This window comes from Rhea americana, unplaced genomic scaffold (genome assembly GCF_003343005.1).
Source record: "Rhea americana isolate MKP2758 unplaced genomic scaffold, rheAme1 scaffold_191, whole genome shotgun sequence".
Classification (NCBI taxonomy): Eukaryota; Metazoa; Chordata; class Aves; order Rheiformes; family Rheidae; genus Rhea; species Rhea americana.
This window is the reverse complement of record NW_028186050.1, coordinates 736,260-744,994: the sequence shown is the minus strand read 5'-3', so window position 1 is coordinate 744,994 and position 8,735 is coordinate 736,260. Positions and strand designations below refer to the sequence as shown.

Below are 8,735 nucleotides of genomic sequence, written 5' to 3'. Positions count from 1 at the left end.
CCATGAGCACCGCCATGCGGTACAAAAGCAAGCTGGCGAACCCAGGTGAGCCGGGGGGACGCGCGGGCGCCCCGCGCCGCCCCGCGCCCCGCGCATCCCTCACGCCCTCTCCTCTCTCGTTTTCTCTCCGCTGCCGGCCGCTGCCGCGGGCATCCCGCCCTCTCCTGCCGCCGCCGCCGCCCTGCCGCCCCGCGGACGCGGTTCTGCCCTGCAGAAGAGAAGCAGGTAGGTGCGCTGGGGCCGCGCAGAGGCGCGGGCAGGGCCGCGCTCTGCTCGCCGGTGCGGCGGCCGGGCGGGGTCCTGCTACCTGCCGCCGCGGCGCTCCGGGAAAGGGGCGCTTTGCCGGCTGCCGCCTGCGGGTGCCCAGAGCAGGCTCGGATGGAGAAAGGCGGCACGGGGCTGGGAGGCGTTTCAGCGCCGGGAGCGCGGCCGCGCGTCGCTCCCGCTCGCCTCCGCACCGCGGCAGGCGGGCACGGCGCGGGCGGCCGCCACCCCGCCGCCTGGCAGCGCCTGGCCCTGCGGAGCATCTGTTTTGCTTTGCAAAGCAAATAGCTCTTTGGAGACATGCCTTTGAGTCCTGGAGGGGTAGAGCGGGATGAGGCAATCAGATGACATCAGCAGGGTGTTTTTTTTGGGGGGAGGGGGGAGGTGGTGTCACTATTTGGGATTTGGAGGGATTTAGGGCATTTTGCAGGAAGAGAAATTCCTTCTCTGCTAAGCTTGGATGCCTAGGCGAGGGGTAAGCAGCAGGGTCTGTGCATTCCTCAGCACCATCATCGTGATGCCAGCTGTGCCTGCTGCAGATGGGCTGCCAAGAGCTTTTCTGTCTCGCAGGGACAGGGRTGATGGTGACAGTGCAGTGGGTTCTGGCAGCAAGAAGTGCACCCATTCCCAGCCTGGCTTGCACTTGCCGTTGGGGCCAGTCTTGCTTTATTTGGAGCTCTAATTCCCTATGCACCAGACACTTCATCTACCCTTCAGTGCTACTGCACAGCCTTTCTGGACCACAGAAAAGCAAACGCGTTTTGCAGCTGCTTGGGCATTTACCTGGCCACTGCAGGAAACAGGATTTGAGCCCTGTGAAAAGGCACTTGTGCATTTCTGTGTGCTGCTGATTGCAGCGATGAGAGAGAGAACCAAGCAAATGTAATGGCAGTAGCATAATGGTGTCATCAGATGCATTTTTTMTAAGCTACTGGGGTTTTGCTAGTATTTTGTAGTTATTTGCCAGCATACTGCTGTTATTTCAGTTCTCACTTTATTTTTGGAGGGAAACMCTCCAGAATGCAATCTGAAATCTGAGTCAGTCTAAGCTGTGAACTTGGGAAGAGATCTGTGACCCCAAAACCCCATACCCTTCTTTAATTTCTTATTTTTAAACAAAGAAGGAAGCAAGTTCTATATACTTTTTTTCCCCTCCTCTTGAGAGGAATAAGTGATGCAGATCAGAGCAGTTTATTGTAGATATCACCATAACTCTAGAGGCACGTGTTGTACTGTAGAGACAAGAGGGCTGGAGTCCCTGCCCCAGGGGGTTTGTCTGTGGYACAGCAGAGAATTCTGCTGTCGCAAAGAAGGTCTTTTTTCAAATGCATATGTATATGCATATATATCCAGGTATTTTATGCTGAGAGTGTAGAATGGGTCTGGCATGAAAGAGCRCAGTTAATTATGAATTTGTGCCAGCCACGTTATTTGTGAATGGTGGAGGGGAACCAAGCTGTGAATACAAAGCAATCTGCTGAAATGAGAGTGAACGTATAAAAACAAAAATATCCTTATTCAGTGTCCTTTGAGAGCAGGGATTTTCTTCTTGTGCGGCCTGGCCCTAATCTACTTGCATTTGGCAGCAGGTACCAATTTGAAAGACTTACTAAAGCTGTAATTTTTGCCTTTTCATTTTTAAAAGAATTATCATAAAAGCTAATTTATATAAATAGCTATGAAATGAAACGTGCTTCTGAAAGGGTAGTACAATCGATCGCATATAAATTAGGTAGCCTTCAGTATTTTTTTTTTTAACCTGATAAGTCCAAAAAATTTAACAGTGTGGGATCAAAGAATGTGTGGTCATCTTCCCTCGTCGTATAGTCATAGGGTGATGCACCATCTGGGGAAAGGAGACTCTTGTGGGTAGAACTCTAATTGTTACCATATATGAACAGAAAATAATGGTAGATTATCCATTTCTCTGATTTCCAATGAATGACCTGTTAATTAGGGTACTTCGGGCTGAATTCATGTACCACTGAAGTCAATAGGAGATTTTATATTAGTGTCCACATGCATCCAGCCCCTCCAAGAGGAAGGATTGTCATTTAGGATCCTGGATTGGGRGAACCAGTTTCTGATCTGGAGCTCTACAGCAGCTTGTCTGGTGAGACCAAGCTCCTCAGTCTCGTGATGTCTCAGTTCAACTCTCTTAAGCAGAGATGGTTTCTCTCCTAGAAATTCCTGTATCTTTGGACTGCTGTCTGAGAGTGTTGCTGGGCAGGCAAGCAAATGAAGTACTGACTAACGTCCCGTGTGCAGAAGAGTAGGCGCTATGTAAGAGAAACCTAGCAATTTGTTGAAGGAGTGTATTGACTTGTGAACCAAACAAGGTGAGTGCAGCTGATGGACGCACTGCCAAAGCCTGAGGTCTTGCTGTGGGAGGAGTGCAAGCGAAACCTCCCAAACGCCTAGTTAAACTAGAGTCTCCTGGCACACTCCTGCAAATGTGCCTCCCACCTTATGCTGTTGGCTTGTATTTGTTTGGGGTGTTCCTCACAGTGTCTTGTATTTGTTTGGGGTGTTCCTCACAGTGTCTCTGGAGCTGGCTCTTGCTCACTCAGGCCCGTGTCTCCAATGTTCTTTGAAGTCATTGTTTCTTTTGAAATTGGGAGGATCAGAACTTCTCCTTCCCAAATTGATCTCTCCACCCCRTCAACTTGCAAAGTTGTTTGGGTGTGGGAGCAGAGACTATCTGGTGGATCCAGTTCTTGCAATGGRTTTGATGCTGCAGGGCTGTGCCTTCTGTATTCAGCTTGGTCCTTTTCTCTACTTCAGCATGTTTTGAAGCGGCCTGCTTGTCAATAAAAGCATACTTGTAGGGTACCACGTTTGGACGAGATGCTGTGCATCTTTGCTGGAGGAATGATTTCGGTGTGAGTCTGGCCATTGGGACCTCCTCAATTCATCACATTTGTATCTCAGTTTTTGAGACTCTGGATTTTTTATCTTCAAACTTCTTTGCTTTGTTCTTAGAAAAAAAGAAAGAAGCTGAGAATTTTCATCATTCTTGGAACAGTAGATACCACAAGTACAGAGATGTCCCCCACTAAAATGTCAACCGTACCCACATAGAGCATCATTTTAAGATTAACCTTCAAAACTTCATCTCAGCTATCAAAGGACTTTGGCTAATGGAAATGCCCTGATTCTTGATATTGTGTGCTAACCGTTCTTCTCCCCCTTTTCTCTACTGTGCCTATGGAAAAGCAAACTTAGATGAGCTGACAAGAAATATGTAGACCACTGAAAAAGTTGCGCATTGCATAGCGCAGAGGAGCCTGGGGTATTTCTAGCTGTTGTCTTTGACACACTGTGGACCACTGGGGTGTAGGCAGCTACTCATGGCAAAGAGYGGATTAAGAAGAGGAAGGAGTGATGATTCTCGTGTCTTGAGCTGGTTGAGGGTGATCATAACATGACCTTTGATTTCTGTGTAGACACTTGTGTGGTGAAAAATTGATCAACTGAGCTTTGCAAAGTATATGATGAAAAGTAGTGTGTGAGGGGTAAGTCTCCTTGCACAGCAGCCTGCTCCTGGGCAATCTTAGTTCTTATAGAGGCCCCTCTAAGTCTATGTCGGAGCAACTTGGAGGATTCATCTGTGTGTTATGTGTTTGTAGCATTGCTGTTGTTCACCTAAGAAGGTGTTTTCCTTAAAACAACAGTTCTTATGATCTTGTGATTTGGGGAAAATTCTGCTTTCTTGTGCCTATGCTTGTACTGAAAAGCTGAGAATCCAGAAGGCAAACAGAAAGTCAGTGGTCCTCTGTTCTAATTGTCTTGGGGCTTAACCTATGATTTTATAGTTATGATTCTTTGAGTCATTGGGAGTGGCAATATGGAGCTGTGTTCATGTGCACAGTCTATTCTATTCTGTATCTGTTCAAACTTTGGGGTGGTCGTGGTGAGGATTCTTTCCCTAGCAGAAAGCAAAGTTGTGTTTGTAGCTGGTGAGTGGGATATTTCACCAGAGCTGGATAATCATTCCATGGATAGCCCTGGGAATGAGGCTACTTCACTCTGGCTCCCCAAGTCACCGTCTCTTAACAACCTATGATCTCCAGCCCTGGTCTCCTTCTGGCCACCACAGCCTGCCTGCTAGAGAGATGTAGCAAATTAGTCTCAGAACTGGGGAGTGAATACTGGAAACACTCTAAAAGCAGCACATCTCTGCTTGTTTTTTTGTTGTCCCAGGCTATTTTGGCCAGATATAGCATAGGATTGAAAGCTTTTGCTTCTTTGTAAAAAGCCTTACGGAGCTTGTTGAATTTTCTTTTTTTCCTCCTGCTTTTTGGCCCGTTTGGAGGGCCACAGACCAACATGYCTTCTGGAAATAGGCAAGGGCTCAGCGCTCGGTGTGTTAGGGGCTGGGTGCGGCTGCAGGTCAAGAAGCTCAGCCCTGCGTGTCCTTCTGCTGCACATCTGTCTAAACAGTCCTACTGCAGGAGGCCCCCATGTCACACGGACAGGCAGTTCTGGGCCATGGAGGAAAGTCCACCTGGGGCACATGGACTTCTTTTTCTTTTGGGCTTTTTATTTCCTTCTTTTTTTGACTTGGCTTCTGGAAAAAGGACTGTAAAAGGAGGTCAGCAAATGGGCTGCTTAGTGAATCAGAACTGCTGGAGAGCTGGGCACAGAATCTGCCTCCTGCTGCTGCTGTTTTATCTCTTCAATTATTTATGTTCCTAATGGATAAAACGGTCATCAGTACAGGGCAGAGGAGGTACAAGTCACAATCTGCAGTTTATGTAAAGGAGAAGTAGATGTCCCTTGAACTTCCGCGAACTCCTCAGCTAGTGTCCACAAATTCTGCTGCTCCTGAGTGAATTGTACAGGGCCATTTCAGGCACGTTAGCTAAATGTGTAATGCTGCAGATGATGTGGCCTGATCCCTACTGCTGTCAACAAAGTGAGAGCAAGCTTGGTTTAACCGCAGGAGATGCTTGTGACATTGTTGCTCAACTACTGGCTTGCAGCATGCTGGGGCATTACAAAAGGTGGTTCACAGTTGCAGAGGTGWCAGTGTTGCTGTCGTCCAAACAAAGGAGAAAATGAGTCCCTGGATGCTTTTAGTCTCCAAAGTCAAGGAGTCTCTTTCAACCTCTTGGAACTCTCAGAAGTTACACTGACTTTCTACTGATGCCATTCTTCATTTGATTGTTCTAGCAATAAATATAATGGAGTTGTGACTTTTTTTTTTTTCTTCCTTTGAATAGAGGGTACTTGAGCTACAAAAACTGGTTCAGAGTTGGTGGAATCCAGTGCTTTCTAGATCTCATATTGCCTGACCTATGTTTCAGTCTAGTTGCTGTCAGTTAAATACCCACTGAGATGGGCATCCAGGAAATTCAGGAGAATTCTGGCTGTTAGCTTGCTCTGCCAGACCAGATTGGCTCTTTGCTGTGTATCTTTAGAGCTTTGACAAATTAGTTTTAAATGTTCGATCCAAAGAGTTTCTCCACCAGTTTTGGGACACCCTGCRACCTATAGCAATGTCTCCTATAACTATGCTGCAGCAGCTGCCAAGAAAAGCCTGTACATGCTGCATCCAGACCGGGAGGGTTCTCCCCATCTTTAATGCTTCTTGGACTTCTTGCTGGGAAGTCTCCTAGCTAAGCCAAGAGGGTTTGTCTCTTTTTGTCTCTTCCTCCCRGTTCAATTGACTTTTGTGTTGCTCTTCTCCGAATAGCAGAGTATGAACTGGAGGGCACCTTCTCTGCTTAGCCACACAGCTTTCTTGCCTAACCAAGAGTAGGATTCTACCCTTTCTGCTCAGGGCTGTGATTTCCCTAGGACAGTGAAACCACAATGAATAATCCCCTAATGCTCCTGAAGCAAACATGTGATATCTCTAATACTATCTGTGACTTCAGATTTTTGCGAAGCACATGCAAGTTGTTTTATCACATACCAGAGTATGTGATACAGTATGTGGACTGGTTTGGGTGTGTGTATGTCTACAGTGTGGTTAGCCTGGAAGTATAGGGAAAAATATTTGTCTGCCGTTACACATTCCTTTTCACAGCTTTGGGAATGGCTTTTTTTGAGAAGAGGAGTGTAGTCATCGTGTTCCCACAAGGATGTTCATGAGTTGGAATTGTGGATGGTGCCTCAGAAAAGCTGGGATGAGATCCCAGAATGTGTGCTCCTCATCAATATGTGAGCTGCTGTTCATCCGCAGCTTGCTCCCCCAGAAACGCTGTTTAGAATGAAGAGTGGAAGATGGTACTGAGTGTGCTCAGAGGAGGGGTTCGTCTGTGTGATGCTACCAGTGGTGGCTGGGCTGTGGAAAAGGAAAGAAATCTTTGACAGCTGATGAGTTACTATCCTTAGTTCCCTCCTTCATGTGAGTTTATTTCCAGTGCTTTAGGTGAAATCTACTTTGGCCTGCCAACACTCAGCTCTAGATTGGTGTCTCTTCCCTCTGTCTGTCGTGCCTGGCTTCTGCCCACGAGACCGTTACCCCTGAGCACTGTCACAGCAGCCAGGTGTGGGAGGGCGCTGGGAGAAGAACAGGCTGGAGGGCCGCAGAGGCCCGCTTGCCGATGAGCAAACCCTGGCTAAGCGTTGGCCAAGGGAGCTGCAGAGGAAATGAGACTTTGCACAAGCATCTGGAGGGGTGTAATGCCAAGAGAGGGAGGAGAATTGTTTCGTTTCACTGGCTTTAGTACAACTGTCCCCTCCTGAAGTAAAAAAAAAAAAAAAAAAAAAAAAAAAAAAAAAAAAAAAAAAAAAAAAAGAATTTGAAGCTGAAGTGCAGTTCTGGAGGAGGAATGTAGCTATGCCAGGCAGGATAGCAGGATAGCACAGTGCAGGATGCTTGAATGGCAGAAACCTCTGGATGCAGCTGGGCAGCTCCGATTGCATCAGCCTGAGGCTGTGCCTTGGCAGGGAGGGCCAGGAGAGGCTCAGAGCGAGCACAGCAGAAGTGGGGTGTGCTGGTGAGTCTCGGGCTGTGGTTCCCATGCTTGGGAATCTGCACTTCTGCATGGCGGGGTGTGAGCCAGGAGCCAGCATAGTCCTAAGTCAATGAGAGATGGGAAGTCCTTGTAGATGTTAACTCCAGCTTTTCGCTCACCTTTTCGGTTTGGGCTGCTTTTCTCCAGTTACACTAGCTGACAGCAGTAAGAGCCTCTGCCAAGACAAAAATGTTCACCCTAAAGTTAGCGYATGGGGAGACAGAAGCCACGTGGTGGCTGACCCGTCTCTGCCTTCCGTGGCCATAGCTGTACCGTGCGGCTGCCCTGATCCAAAGAGCAGGGGAGCTGAGGTCCTTCCCCTGCCAGCTCTGTTTGAGCTCAGCTCTTTGCTCTCCCGGGAACTTGGGGAGTGCCCTGTTTGTTATGAAGCCGTTATCAAATGTGTCCAGGGTGTGCGCGTGGAGCTGGGATGGCCTGTCTCCACCTGACCCCACCCCAGCTGCTGTTCTCCCTGAAGGACTTCTGGCAGAGGGAACCGGGAGCTGGGAACAGCACTGTGAGCAAATAAACCACGGGATCGTGAGTGCTAGCTCCTGGAGGCTGGCCAYGGGGCGCAAGCGCGTCTTGCTGACCTCTGGACGTTTTCAGTGCAGAACCAAGGAGAAAAGAAGATCCCAGCTTGTGGAAAAAGAAGCTCCAAGGACTTAACRTCTTCCTTCTGCTTTCTGAGAGGCGAAGTCCATGGCAGGACAGGTGTGGTCTCTGCTCCAGTGACTGTATTTCATTTTTCCTTGCAGACCACTGGTGCCTGGAGCTAYGTGAACACACAAAAGAGGACAGGCAAGGCCTTTTACTGCTTCAGTTTGTATTACAGTTATTTTTTTAAGATCACTTCCCCCGCAAGTCACTTTGCTTTCAGCCTTTTGTATTGTCTCCTGGCTGTTTCTTCAAGGTGGGAACTAGTGCAGTCCTGCTTGCCACACTGAGCTCATTCTTGCTGTGATRTATTCACACATGAAGTCTCTTCAGATCATGCAGTCTTATGTCCCCTTTTATTTTAAAGTAAATTATACATGACATAAATTACATATTCAGGTAGGATCTGAGTCGTGGCATCAGGAATCTACTATCTACCCATCCTACCTTCGTTCTCCCCTTGGTTGTGTTCTTTGTAGTTTAAAGGCTCTCCTGAGTTTGTGTCAAGTGTTATGTGATGTGACCTACTGGAAATGTAGGTGAACAGCATTGGAAGTGTCCATCTGGACCAGTACTAAATTCCCCCTGCCCAGGGCCTGCTGTCAAAATGACAGCGAGATTTGTGGTTCTTAGGGGCCTACAGATTCTCTGAGCTTCTTGTTGCCTGGGGAGTTGGTACCAGCTGGGCTCAGGCAGTAATGGGAGAAGCATCGTGGCCTTTGGGGAGCTAGCATTTGTCCTCTTTTGTAGGCAGGGGGGTGACTCAAAGCTGAGGGGGTTAAACTCCAAGTGAGATTACTGGCCTGTAGCAAAGCCTTGCTGCTGTGAGTGCGCGGTGCCGAGGCA

General features: G+C 48.2%; 1 protein-coding gene across 1 annotated transcript in view; it reads left to right on the top strand.

Annotated features, from left to right (window-relative positions):
- Positions 1-6: 6 nt before the first annotated feature.
- Positions 7-8,735, top strand: part of SEPTIN5 (septin 5) — a 47,259-nt gene continuing 38,530 nt past the window's right edge. Inside the window, exon 1 of the mRNA XM_085302711.1 lies at positions 7-225. The gene's annotated coding sequence lies outside the window, so the exon portion shown is untranslated. The remainder of the gene's footprint in view (positions 226-8,735) is intronic.